Below are 14,221 nucleotides of genomic sequence, written 5' to 3'. Positions count from 1 at the left end.
ATTAATGTACAAATATTCGAATTATAAGAGTGGTCTAAGACTTGAACTCTTACAATTTCTTTGAATATCAGTCTTAAGATACACATAACTTTCCAACTAATCAATCTAAACCTGACATCTTAATAACAAGTCTAGTGTCCATATCCTTCAATAAACATTTATAAGGCTAAGTCCAGAGCTTTATTGGAACAACTTGGATTCAATGTTTATATAGGTAGCTTTTCATCTTGTCCTGCCAAAACAATTTGTCAAAAAACTATTAAGAAGCAAAGCTTCAACCTCTTTTAAACTGACAGAATAATACACATACCTCGGATGGTTTGAACATGTGTCTATCTCACATGTTTAGGCTTTCCACATTGAATTCCACATCTAACATCAAGTTAGAAGGGAATTGGGTATCCCAAACAGATAAGATTTGATGGACTTAAGCCCCACCCTTTTAGCAGATTTGATAACTAAATCTTTTGCCAAGCCTTTGGTTAGATGGTCTGCCAGGTTTTGTTGTGTCCCAACAAATTCAACTAAAATGACCCCATGAGTGATCAGCATCTAACCATGCTATGTCTGACACCTAAATGTCTAGACTTCCCATTGTAAACTTGGCTATACACTTTAGCCAAAGTTGCAGCACTGTCACATCTCGTTGAGATAGGTGATATAGGCTTAGGCCATAAAGGAATTTCATATATCAAATTCCTAAGCCATTCTGCCTCCTTTCCAGCTGCAGCAAGTGCCACAAATTCTGATTCCATTGTAGAATTTATGATACAAGTCTGTTTCTTTGAAGCCCATGAGATGGCTCCACCTCCCAGCAAGTAAATCCAACCACTAGTAGAGGAATGGTCCTCTAGATTGGTTATCCAACTTGCATCCGAATATCCTTCCAAAATTGAAGGAAAATCAGAATAACACAAACCATAGTTCATGGTTCCCTTGAGGTACTTGAATAGCCTCCTCACTGTCTGCCAGTGATGTATGCTTGGATTATGAGTAAACCTGCTCAACCTTCCAACAGCAAATGCTATATCAGGCCTAGTGGTGATCATAGCATACATCAGGCATCCAATTGCTTTAGAGTATTCCAATTGGGAAACTGAGTTTTACATTAGGATCTATGGGAGTACTTACAGAAGTACAATTTCCATAATTGAACTTCTTCAATACTTTCTCAATGTAATGAGATTGTGTAATAGAAATCCTGTTAGGTGCTTCTCTTTTGATCCTAATCCCCAATATGACTTCAGCCTCACCTAAGTCTTTCATAGAAAACTTGGATGATAAGAACTCCTTTGTTTCATCTATTTGGTCTTGACAAGTACCAAATATAAGCATATCATCCACATAAAGACAAATAATGACTCATTTACCAAATTTATCAAACTTTGAATAAACACACTTATCAGCCTGATTGAGAAGAAAACCATTTGATAAAATAATATCATCAAACTTTTGATGCCATTGCTTGGGTGCTTGTTTCAAACCATATAATGACTTGATCAACTTGCACAACTTGCACACCTTGTGTTCAAACCATATAATGGAGAGTATGGGAGGAAAAGAGGTAGATACAACAGGTCTACGAGAACATCTGGTATGCATTGTTCTCTATTTTCACTGTATATTACATTTTAATATATTATATCTATTTTCTGAGATGTCTGAAATATAATCTGTTGGGGAATATTTTGGTTAAATAGAATTAGGAAATCCTATTAGAATGACTGGGATAACTTAGAATCGTGTAGAACACTTTCAGATCAAGTATTTTGAGTGTATCAAAATCAATGATCGGTTAAGACTAAGTTCTTAGATTGTGTTACTGATTTCTGTCATCTATTTTAACCATAACAAAACAGTTAATTAACTGTTTTAAACTGCCAAAGCAGTTGCCACCAAAATCCAAATTCTGATCCAAAACAGTTAATAATTGTTTTAAACTGCCAAAGTAGTTGTCACCAAAATCAGAATAAAATAGGAAAAGGTTCAACCGAATCAACCGAATTAATTCACCAGAATTAAAGTGTTAATACACTAAAATTCCAACATTCCTCCCCTATTTTAGTGTATATATAAGCATGATCAAATAAACAAAACAGAAAACAAAGTTATGCATAAATGAAAATATCACAAGGATTGAATTTCCATTTTAGTATATTAATGTACAAATATTCGAATTATAAGAGTGGTCTAAGACTTGAACTCTTACAATTTCTTTGAATATCAGTCTTAAGATACACATAACTTTCCAACTAATCAATCTAAACCTGACATCTTAATAACAAGTCTAGTGTCCATATCCTTCAATAAACATTTATAAGGCTAAGTCCAGAGCTTTATTGGAACAACTTGGATTCAATGTTTATATAGGTAGCTTTTCATCTTGTCCTGCCAAAACAATTTGTCAAAAAACTATTAAGAAGCAAAGCTTCAACCTCTTTTAAACTGACAGAATAATACACATACCTCGGATGGTTTGAACATGTGTCTATCTCACATGTTTAGGCTTTCCACATTGAATTCCACATCTAACATCAAGTTAGAAGGGAATTGGGTATCCCAAACAGATAAGATTTGATGGACTTAAGCCCCACCCTTTTAGCAGATTTGATAACTAAATCTTTTGCCAAGCCTTTGGTTAGATGGTCTGCCAGATTTTGTTGTGTCCCAACAAATTCAACTAAAATGACCCCATGAGTGATCAGCATCTAACCATGCTATGTCTGACACCTAAATGTCTAGACTTCCCATTGTAAACTTGGCTATACACTTTAGCCAAAGTTGCAGCACTGTCACATCTCGTTGAGATAGGTGATATAGGCTTAGGCCATAAAGGAATTTCATATATCAAATTCCTAAGCCATTCTGCCTCCTTTCCAGCTGCAGCAAGTGCCACAAATTCTGATTCCATTGTAGAATTTATGATACAAGTCTGTTTCTTTGAAGCCCATGAGATGGCTCCACCTCCCAGCAAGTAAATCCAACCACTAGTAGAGGAATGGTCCTCTAGATTGGTTATCCAACTTGCATCCGAATATCCTTCCAAAATTGAAGGAAAATCAGAATAACACAAACCATAGTTCATGGTTCCCTTGAGGTACTTGAATAGCCTCCTCACTGTCTGCCAGTGATGTATGCTTGGATTATGAGTAAACCTGCTCAACCTTCCAACAGCAAATGCTATATCAGGCCTAGTGCTGATCATAGCATACATCAGGCATCCAATTGCTTTAGAGTATTCCAATTGGGAAACTGAGTTTTACATTAGGATCTATGGGAGTACTTACAGAAGTACAATTTCCATAATTGAACTTCTTCAATACTTTCTCAATGTAATGAGATTGTGTAATAGAAATCCTGTTAGGTGCTTCTCTTTTGATCCTAATCCCCAATATGACTTCAGCCTCACCTAAGTCTTTCATAGAAAACTTGGATGATAAGAACTCCTTTGTTTCATCTATTTGGTCTTGACAAGTACCAAATATAAGCATATCATCCACATAAAGACAAATAATGACTCATTTACCAAATTTATCAAACTTTGAATAAACACACTTATCAGCCTGATTGAGAAGAAAACCATTTGATAAAATAATATCATCAAACTTTTGATGCCATTGCTTGGGTGCTTGTTTCAAACCATATAATGACTTGATCAACTTGCACACCTTGTGTTCATTTCCTGGTAAGGTGTATCCCTCAGGCTGCTTCATATAAATTTCCTCATCCAAATCACCATTCAAGAAGGCTGTCTTGACATCCATTTGGTGAATAATGAGTTTATGAATAGAAGCCATAGCCACTAGTAATCTGATAGTGGATATTCTAGCCACAGGTGCATAGGTATCAAAATAGTCTATGCCCTCTTTTTGTCTAAATCCTTGAATGACAAGCCTAGCTTTGAACTTGTCTATGGATCCAACAACTTTCATCTTTCTTTTAAATATCCATCTACACCCCAATGTTTTGCAACCAGGGGGTAAATCAGTTAACTCCCAAGTGTTATTTTGGAGTATATAATCCATTTCATCATCTATAGCTTATTTCCAAAAAGAGACATCCCTCGATGACATGGCTTCTTTGAAAGTCTTAGGATCCTCTTCAATAATAAAACAATAGGGGTATTGGAATTGTAACTTATCCCTTGATCCTTCAATGAGATGGATTTGAAATCCCTCATCCAGGTTACTATGAGTCCTAGGCCTAACTCTCCTTCTAACCCAATGTTGGGTTGAGGGTTCCTCTGATTGTTGTTCAGAGCTTACCAATCGGTTTTCAGAATTTGAAACCAAATCCTTAGGCCTTGAGATAGATGTGAATCTATTCTCATCAAAGATTGCATCCCTGGACTCTATTACAGAGTTCACAGAAACAGATTTATTAGGTTCTAGAACATAAAACCTATAAGCCTTGGAATGACTTGCATATCCAATGAAAATGCAGTCAATTCCTTTTTCACCCAATGTCCTTCTTTTAGGATCATTAAGTCTTACCACTGCTCTGCAGCCTCATACCTTAAGATAGTTCAAGTTTGGAGGTTTTCCAAACCACAACTCATAGGGTGTTGTTTTACTTTTCTTATTTGGGACTCTATTCAAAAGATAACAAGCAGTTAACATAGCTTCCCCCCAAAATCCCTCATTTAGTCCTGAATATGAGAGCATAGAGTTAACCATTTCTTTCAAAACTCTATTCTTTCTCTCTGATATTCCATTCTGTTGTGGTGTGTAAGGGGCAGTAGTCTGGTGAATTATTCCTACTGATTCAAAGTAATGAGGATCATAATACTCACCTCCCCTATCTGACCTAAAGACTTTTATACATTCACCCTTTTGTACCTCAACTTCTGTTTTGTACACTTTGAATTTCTCTAAGGCTTCATCCTTAGAATTCAACAAATATACATAACAAAATCTAGTTGAGTCATCAATAAAAGTAATGACATACTTTCTATTTCCAATTGATGGGGTTGAATGAAAGTCACAGAGGTCACTGTGAATCAACTCCAGTAGTTTTGATTCTCTCACAACATCACTAAATGGTTGCCTTGTTATCTTTGTTAACATACATGTTTTACATTTATCTTTGCTAACATTAAAGGCAGGGATTAGGCTACTTTTAGACATTTCAATAAGTCTTCTATAATGAACATGTCCTAACCTCTCATGCCACAGATTTGAAGTTGATTGTTCATTAGTGGTGATCACATAAACAGATTTATCCTCAAATGGTGATTCAATGTTTAATCTTAACATTCCATTACATAAATAACCAAAACCAACAAACACACCATGTTAAGATAAAACATATTTATTTGCTTCAATTACTTGTTTGTAGCCTAGGTTATTTATTACAGTACCACTCATTAGATTCTTTCTAATAGTGGGAACATACAATACATCTAATAGCAACAATTGTTTTCCAGAAGTAAAAACAAGTCTAACATTTCCTATTCCTTCTACTGATTCACTAGAGCTATTCCCCATCCTGATCACTGATCCATCAGAAATCATCTGCAAAGATGTAAACCATCTTTTATCCTTGCATACATGGTTTGTAGCCCCAGAATCCACCCACCAAGTGAGTTCATCATCTTGTACATAGAATGAACTTGGTGTTTCAGAAACATAATTCTGAATAGAAATGTTAGAATTAAGTATATTCATACCTTGAGGTACATTGGGATCCTTAGATCCACCAGTTCCAGGATTGGAGCCACTGGTACTTGTCCCAGTCTTGAACCCTTTCTTTCCAGACCTACAATCTTTCTTGAAGTGGCCTGGTTTCCCACACTTCCAGCAGACATACTTTTGTTTCTTGTTGGCAAAGGATTCTTCTTGGTTCATTTTCCTTTTCCCTTTAAACTTCTTTCCATTTTCTATCATGTTGACAGAAGATGAAATAGCAACACCCTTTTCCTTGTTCTTTTCCATTTCTTGAGTTCTTAAAGACTCTTCTATCCGGAGATGAGAACCAAGTTGCACCAAGGAAAGTTCTTTCTTTTGATGCTTTAGAGTGTGTTTGAAGTCTTTCCAAGAGGGGGGTAATTTATCAATGACACTAGAAACTGAAATGGATTCATCCATATGCATCTGGTGTTGTTGAAATTGTCCAAGAATCCTTAGCAATTCATTGTATTGTTCCATCACTGGCCTAGAGTCTAACATCTTATAATTATTGAAATTACTAACAAGAAATTTCTTGCTAGAGGCATCCTCTGCCATATATTTAGACTCTAGAGAATCCCAAAGTTCTTTGGATGATTCAACATTTTGATAAATATCGAAAAGAGAATCTGTCATACCATTAAGGATGTGCCCTCTGCACACATAGTCATCATTTTCTCATTTCTGCCTTCTTCTTGTCTTGTCTGTTCTAGGGATTTATCCTCTGCAGATTCAGGCATGGTGGTGGTGAGAACATGAACAACCTTCAGGGTGGTAAGCAAGAAGTGCATCTTCTTTCTCCATCTTCGAAAATCCACTCCTTCAAACTTCTCCAATTTTGTGAATTTTGCAGTCATATCTCTAACAGAATCATGTCCAATCATCTTCTAATACTTGATCTTTGTTGGGGAATATTTTGGTTAAATAGAATTAGGAAATCCTATTAGAATGACTGGGATAACTTAGAATCGTGTAGAACACTTTCAGATCAAGTATTTTGAGCGTATCAAAATCAATGATCGGATAAGACTAAGTTCTTAGATTGTGTTACTGATTTCTGTCATCTATTTAACCATAACAAAACAGTTAATTAACTGTTTTAAACTGCCAAAGCAGTTGCCACCAAAATTCGAATTCTGATCCAAAACAGTTAATAACTGTTTTAAACTGCCAAAGCAGTTGTCACCAAAATCAGAATAAAATAGGAAAAGGTTCAACCGAATCAACCGAATTAATTCACCAGAATTAAAGTGTTAATACACTAAAATTCCAACATAATCTAGTTCACTTCTTCAAATCCTTGCATCGAATTTAAAATGAACTATTTAAGACTAAGTTTTTTCCAACATAATGTGATGCATATCATTGTAGGCATGTCTGATTGGGATGATGGAAGATGGGAGTGGGAAGAATCCCCACGTCGTGATGGTCATGATTCTAGTAGCAGACGTTGTCGGCCTACTCCACCCCTATGCTTGTTGGGGCCTCGGCTGATGCACGGCTTGTTTCTCCATGGTTGGGAGGGCGTACTCCCAATTCTTCAGGTAAATCCTATAATCCTCTCATAACTCATATGCTGAAATTTGGAATTGTCTTGTATAGTACTTGAGCTAACCTTTTCTGCATGCACTGCAACAGCTGCGTCTCCTTGGGATAGCTATGCTCCTTGCCCTACTCTAATTCGGGCACGTGGGGTGTGTTTTAGGTCTGCAAGTTCCCAGTAGAATGAAAAAGTAATTAAAGTATGGTTAGTGGATAATCATTCCCACCTTAAGAGAGAGAAAAGAGTTTTCAAAATTAGAAAGTGCGTATTCTTGTGATACGGACTAAAAAGGAAAGAGTGCATATTCTTATGGGATGGAGGGAGTATAAATTACCATGAGAGCATTGTGTTTCCGCCTAGTAGTTTTTAGTTTGCCAATCGCTCTATGGGATTTTGTTGTATTCAGGTTGCTTCATACATAATCTGGATGTTTCTCATAGCAAATGAATCATGTCTGCAGGTATGATCGAGAAGAAGGCAGCAGTGTTTATGATGCTGATGGCTCCTCTGCCTTTCTTGGTGACGAGGCATCTTTCCATAAAAAAGAAGCAGAGTTGGCTAAGAGACTGGTATAGTTCATAATGGCTTTGATCCTAAACATGTGAACAGTTTTTTGGCTTTTGTGTGTGTATGTGTGTGTGTCTAATGTAACTCAATCCTTTTTGGCCTATGTTTTAAGGGCAATAAACTTGAAAGTACTATGTGCTCATGTAATGTGGATAAGTTTAGAACTAGTATAAGTACTAATGTAGTTTTTTTCTAATTTCTTATGCTTCTGTTGAATCCAACGGATTCTGCTTGGGATTGTAGGTGAGAAGAGATGGGACTAAGATGACTCTTGCACAGAGCAAAAAACTTTCGCAGCTCACTGCTGATAATGCTCAGTGGGAGGATAGACAACTTTTGAGATCAGGTGCTGTCAGAGGAACTGAGGTGCAGACTGAGTTTGATGATGAGGAAGAACCAAAGGTTATTCTTCTTGTGCATGGTATGCCTGAATCTTACACTTGGATGGTCTATGATGTCCTCATTTTCACTTTGAAGCAAAGCTGTTATATTTGTTATTCACATTCTAAATATTTTGTTTAACAGATACAAAACCCCCTTTTCTCGATGGGTGGATTGCTTTCACGAATCAAGCTGAGCCAGTTGTGCCATTGAAAGACCCTACGTCAGATATGGCTATAATATCACGGAAGGGCTCCAATCTGGTTAAGGAAATTCGTGAAAAACAAAGCATGAACAAGTCCAGACAACGGTTTTGGGAGCTTGCTGGCTCTAATCTTGGCAATATTCTTGGTGTTGAGAAAACTGCAGATCAGGTATGCAACATTCAGAATTTAAATAATTTATTTCTTGGTCTTTTGGCATTAACCATTGAAGCTCTGAACTCTTTTTGCATTGTTTACTAGATTGACACAGATACTGCTAAAGTTGGCGATCAAGGTGAAATTGATTTCAAACAGGAAGCAAAATTTGCACAACATTTGAAAAGAGGAGAGGGAGTCAGCAATTTTGCTAAATAAAAAACATTTGCCCAACAGCGACAATATTTGCCCATCTTCTCTATACGAGAAGAATTACTGCAGGTATGAGTTGTTTGTTGAGCTCTTTTCTAATACTTAATTGATTGATGTAGAAACATTAAAGCATTCCCCAATACATGAAGCTTTGAATGGAAACTAAGATTGGTGTTCTGTAATTTTACTGGATTTTCAGTTTTGGCTCATAAACCATTTGTTCTGCAGTGACGTGGTAAATAGTTCTGACCCAAATTTACCCTAATTTCTTTCTTGCTTGTTTTTGGGTCATTTGAGATAGAGTTGTGCATTTCAGCATTTTCCAAATTTGATTTCCCTGCCAAGCATAATGGTATCATAATGGTTTTCTGGAGAAATCCACATTTTGATAGTTTTTGGAGTATTTGTTATTCAATCTCATCTTTTATAAATACAGGTAATCCGAGAAAATCAAGTGATCGTAGTGGTTGGTGAAACTGGTTCAGGAAAGACAACACAATTAACACAGGTATGTTCAGAGTCGTATTTATAAAAAGATTTGTCGGAATTTGTGTCTGTATATCCTGAAGACATTGTTTGAATCATAAAAATACTTTCCCTGCACAGTATCTTCATGAAGATGGGTACACAAACAATGGCATTGTTGGCTGCACACAACCAAGGCGTGTGGCCACCATGAGTATTCCAAAAAGAGTGAGCGAAGAGATGGAAACTGAACTTGGTGATAAAGTTGGATATGCCATACGTTTTGAAGATGTCACTGGGCCTAACACTGTTATTAAGGTAGTGACTTCTTGTCCCATCCTCATTTGTACTCAATTTTATACTTTTGTTGATTTTCTTGGCTAATAGTATTTGTTTGATGTGAGAGTATATTCTCTACAAGTACTTCAATTTCTAGTTCACTTATGAACACCAGCTGCACTGTGCACAAACTGCTGCAACTGGTGGTGCGTATGAGTGGATTGTCCATCTATTGGCTTGATCTGCGAGTACATTTGTCTAGAAACTGGAATATTCTGTTCAAGTCTCTAATTCTCAGTTAACAGTTCTCAAACAAGCTATATGTTCTCTTGCAGTACATGACTGATGGTGTGTTGCTGAGGGAGACTCTAAAAGATTCAGACCTGGAAAAATATCGGTATGCATTTCATGAATTTAAGGTTGTTCTGAGCAGTGCTTGCTGTGACAATAGTTGTGTTGACTCTTTTTCATCTTCGTCATGTAGCATCATTGTGATGTCCCTAAGCACAGATGTACTTTTTGGTATCCTCAAGAAAGTCGTGGCCAGACGTCGTGATTTCAAGCTCATTGTGACTTCTGCTACTCTAAATGCTCAAAAGTTGTCAGATTTTTTTGGAAACGTACCTATATTTCACATCCCTGGGAGGACATTCCCGGTTCAGACATTGTACAGTAAGACACCTTGTGAAGATTACGTCGAGGGTGCAGTAAAGCAGGCTATGGCGATTCACATCACTAGTGCTCCTGGCGACATCCTAATCTTCATGACTGGTCAAGATGAGATTGAGGCGACATGTTATGCTCTTCAAGAACGTATGGAACAACTCGCTTCCAAAAAGGAAGCTCCAAAGCTGTTAATCCTTCCCATATACTCCCAGCTTCCTGCTGACTTGCAAGCAAAGATTTTTGAGAATGCTGAAGATGGAGCTCGCAAGTGTATTGTTGCTACAAATATTGCTGAGACATCGTTGACTGTGGATGGGATCTTATATGTCATTGACACGGGTTATGGTAAGATAAAAGTCTATAACCCCCGTATGGGTTTGGATGCTCTCCAAGTGTTTCCAGTTAGTCGTGCTAATGCTGATCAGCGTGCTGGACGAGCTGGAAGAACTGGGCCGGGGACTTGCTACCGGCTTTATACAGAGAGCGCTTATCTGAACGAAATGCTACCCAGTCCAGTCCCAGAAATCCAGAGAAGCAACGTGGGAAATGTGGTTTTGCTGCTCAAGAGTTTAAAAGTCGACAACCTATTAGATTTTGACTTCATGGATCCTCCTCCACAAGAAAACATCCTCAACTCCATGTACCAGCTGTGGGTGTTGGGTGCTCTGAACAACGTTGGGGATCTGACAGATATAGGTTGGAAGATGGTTGAGTTTCCCTTGGATCCCCCATTGGCCAAGATGCTCCTAATGGGCAAGCAGCTCGGATGCATTGACGAGGTTCTAACAATTGTGTCCATGCTTTCAGTGCCCTCCGTTTTCTTTCGACCCAAGGACCGTGTGGAAGAGAGCGATGCCGCAAGGGAAAAGTTCTTTGTCCCGGAATCTGACCACCTCACGCTCCTAAACGTGTACCAACAATGGGAGTCTAACCACTGCCGGGGGGATTGGTGCAACGACCATTTCCTGCATGTGAAAGGTTTGCGCAAGGCTAGAGAGGTACGATCCCAGTTGCTCGACATTCTTCAGACACTCAGGATCCCACTCATGTCGTGTGGGCTCGACTGGGATGTAGTGAGGATGGCCATATGCTCCGCATACTTCCACAACTCGGCTCGCCTCAAGGGTGTCGGGGAGTATGTCAACTGCAGAAATGGGATGCCTTGCCACTTCCATCCGAGCAGCGCCTTGTACGGCTTGGGGTACACTCCAGACTACGTCGTTTATCATGAGCCGATCCTCACGGCGAAAGAATACATGCAGTGTGCCACGTCTGTTGAGCCGCAGTGGCTGGCTGTGCTCGGGCCCATGTTCTTCTCCGTGAAGGACTCGGATATGTCGACGATCGAGCACAAGAAGAAGCAGAAGCAGGAGAAGACTGCCATGGAGGAGGAGATGGAGAGTTTGAGAAAGGTTCAAGAAGATAAGGGGAGAGCGAGGAAAGAGAATGAGAAGAAGAGGCAGAAGGAGCAACAGCAAGTTTCCTTGCCTGGATTGAAGTTGAAGAGAGGGGCTTCAACGTATCTCAGACCCAAAAGGCTTGGGCTGTAATTTCATTTTCGAGATTATAGATATTACTAATAATGTAATATTATACATTTGATTTTGTGGTCCTAATTAAATATTTATGCTAGCTAATGATGAATATAAAATCAAAATATCAATCTTCCTCACCTTTCCTTTCCAAATCTACAGTTAGTTCACTTTATATTATGTGAAAATATTTTTTATTAGAAAATAATTCATTAAATTTTAATGGGAGGCAGTGAATTGTAATTAATTAAATGACAATTATTAACATATTGTTTTTCTTTACCCTAAGTTTAAATACTAAACGTTTCTTTATAAAAATATTTAACATTTTCTTGTACACAAGTAACGCATCTTATTTTCCATTTCTGATCATAAGGAGTATGAAAATATTTTTTATTAGAAAATCATTAAATTTTAGTGGGAGGCTGTGGATCAGACTAATTTGACAATTATTTACATATTGTTTTTCCAAAAGTAGAAAAAGGTTATTGTGATTAGAATATTATAAAAAATATATAGACATCTCCATAGTTGTTAAAATTTAATTGAATTTATTTTTTAATTATACCAATGGCATGATCATGCATTGGTAGACAAACTAAAAAGAAAACTAGTGACAAGTAAAGATGAATGGCGTATTTTGATCACAACCGCACTTTTTAAAAGTAGAATATACAGTTGACTGTGACTAAGGGAGGATTAAAGAAGCGAAGAATAAAAGGAAAAATGAAACAACTTGAATATATCTTGAATAAAATTAGAGTATCATCTTGACAAGTACATAACCTTGACTTTAATAGTGTCTCATTTAGGGCTGTCAATTTTTGGCACGACACGAACCCGCACGAAATTAATGAGTATATGTCAAAGCTTATTGGGTTCGTGTCCTTGTCGTGTCGACACGATAACGACACGAAAATTTCGTGTCGTGTTCGTATTACACGTTAAGAAATAATATTAATATATTATAATAACATTATTTTTTTATTTAATTTTAAAATTTAAATTTAAATTTTAATATTAGAAATAATATTAATATATTATAATATTATTATTATAGTGTCGTTATTGTGTCATGTCGTATATGTGTTGTTATCGTGTCGTGTTGACTCGAAGTGGTTCGTGTCGTGTTCGTGTTTGAGGGTAGCGGGTCGTGTTCTTATTCATATTTGAAGTTTTCTTAACGGGTCGTGTTCGTGTTTGTTGTTATCGTGTCGGTCGTTATCGTGTTGTGTCAACACGATAACGACACAACACGCACGATTCGTCACCCCTAGTCTCATCAATAAGTGAACTAAAAAGAAAACTATTATTTTAGTGGAAGCGTTCAAGAGCGAATAAGATCATGTATGAAGACACAATATTCAAGCATTGTTTTAGTATCATCTCTGCTCAACACCCTCCATCGTTGTTGCCATTCAACTTAAATATTTTTGAAAAGATTTGTAAGGCTAAATACTTGATATACTCAGTGGTTACATGCCAAAATGTTTTTATAACAACTGGTTTTGTCAAGCCATCACCGAGTGAACTATGAGTTTTACCTTTAAAAAAACTCGAGTACACTAAAAACTTTTTTTTAAGCTGTGACACCTCCGATCTATTTTCCTAAGCATCTACTACCATATTTGTCCTACTAGTTCCAGATCCGAAAAGTCGAGTCTCGGCCGCATTGAGATAAGAAAATGCCATATGGGAGGTTTGCCTGTTATACAGAGGCAGGGGCGGAGCCAGGAATTTTAGGAAAGGGGGCAAATTTAATTATGAAGAAAATTTAAAAATTTGAGGAGGGGCATTTGTCGGAAAAATTAAAAGATAGTATAAATTTTAAACATACAATATATATATATATATGAAGAAAAAATTTGAGGTGGGCAAATGCCCCTCCTAACCCTTTACTAATACGCCCCTGTACAGAGGAGATGTGTTGAGTTTCATGAAGTTCTTCCTATTTGACCCGAAACCGATCGATCTAGCCATGAGTAGGACCGTGGAAGGTGGCCACCTTCCACGGTCACAATGACCGATCAACGCGCTCAATGACTTACTGTCCTTGGTGTATACTAACATGAGTAGGGACGCTCCCCACAACTAGACCTAAGTCTCCTTACTAGACAAACAAATAGACATTGCAAAAAACATAAAAAGAAAAAACATATTTGAAATTTAAATAACTGAAATCAGGGTTCTCTTCTATTGCTTATAGCATCATAATCCAAAATTAAGACTAAATCTATACCCTTAGATTTTAAAATAAGTGAATGAGATCAAATCTTTCGAATTTCAATAAATACTAGATAAACTATAAACAAAGGGGTAAGATCGATATTCTGTTATTATATCATAATTTTCGTATTTTTTATTTATATCAACATAGTGTATTACAAATATCAATACAATGATATGAATATTTCAACACAAGTACACGAAAATACCAACACAGTTTTATTGAGATTTTACACGGTTTTATTGAGATTTTATATGCATTATATTGAAATTTTTTGATGTATTTGTTGATAAAAATCTGCTTATCAAAATATACGAAAACTA

The 14,221-nt window shown here is 37.1% G+C and overlaps 1 pseudogene; it reads left to right on the top strand.

Moving 5' to 3' along the window:
- LOC121774245 overlaps positions 1–11,689 on the top strand; it is a 28,180-nt pseudogene extending 16,491 nt beyond the window's left edge.
- Positions 11,690–14,221: the final 2,532 nt, after the last annotated feature.

The sequence above is a fragment of the Salvia splendens genome, chromosome 17, assembly GCF_004379255.2.
Source record: "Salvia splendens isolate huo1 chromosome 17, SspV2, whole genome shotgun sequence".
Taxonomy (NCBI): domain Eukaryota; kingdom Viridiplantae; phylum Streptophyta; class Magnoliopsida; order Lamiales; family Lamiaceae; genus Salvia; species Salvia splendens.
Note: the sequence above shows the minus strand (reverse complement) of the source record. Positions and strands in the feature narration are given on the sequence as shown.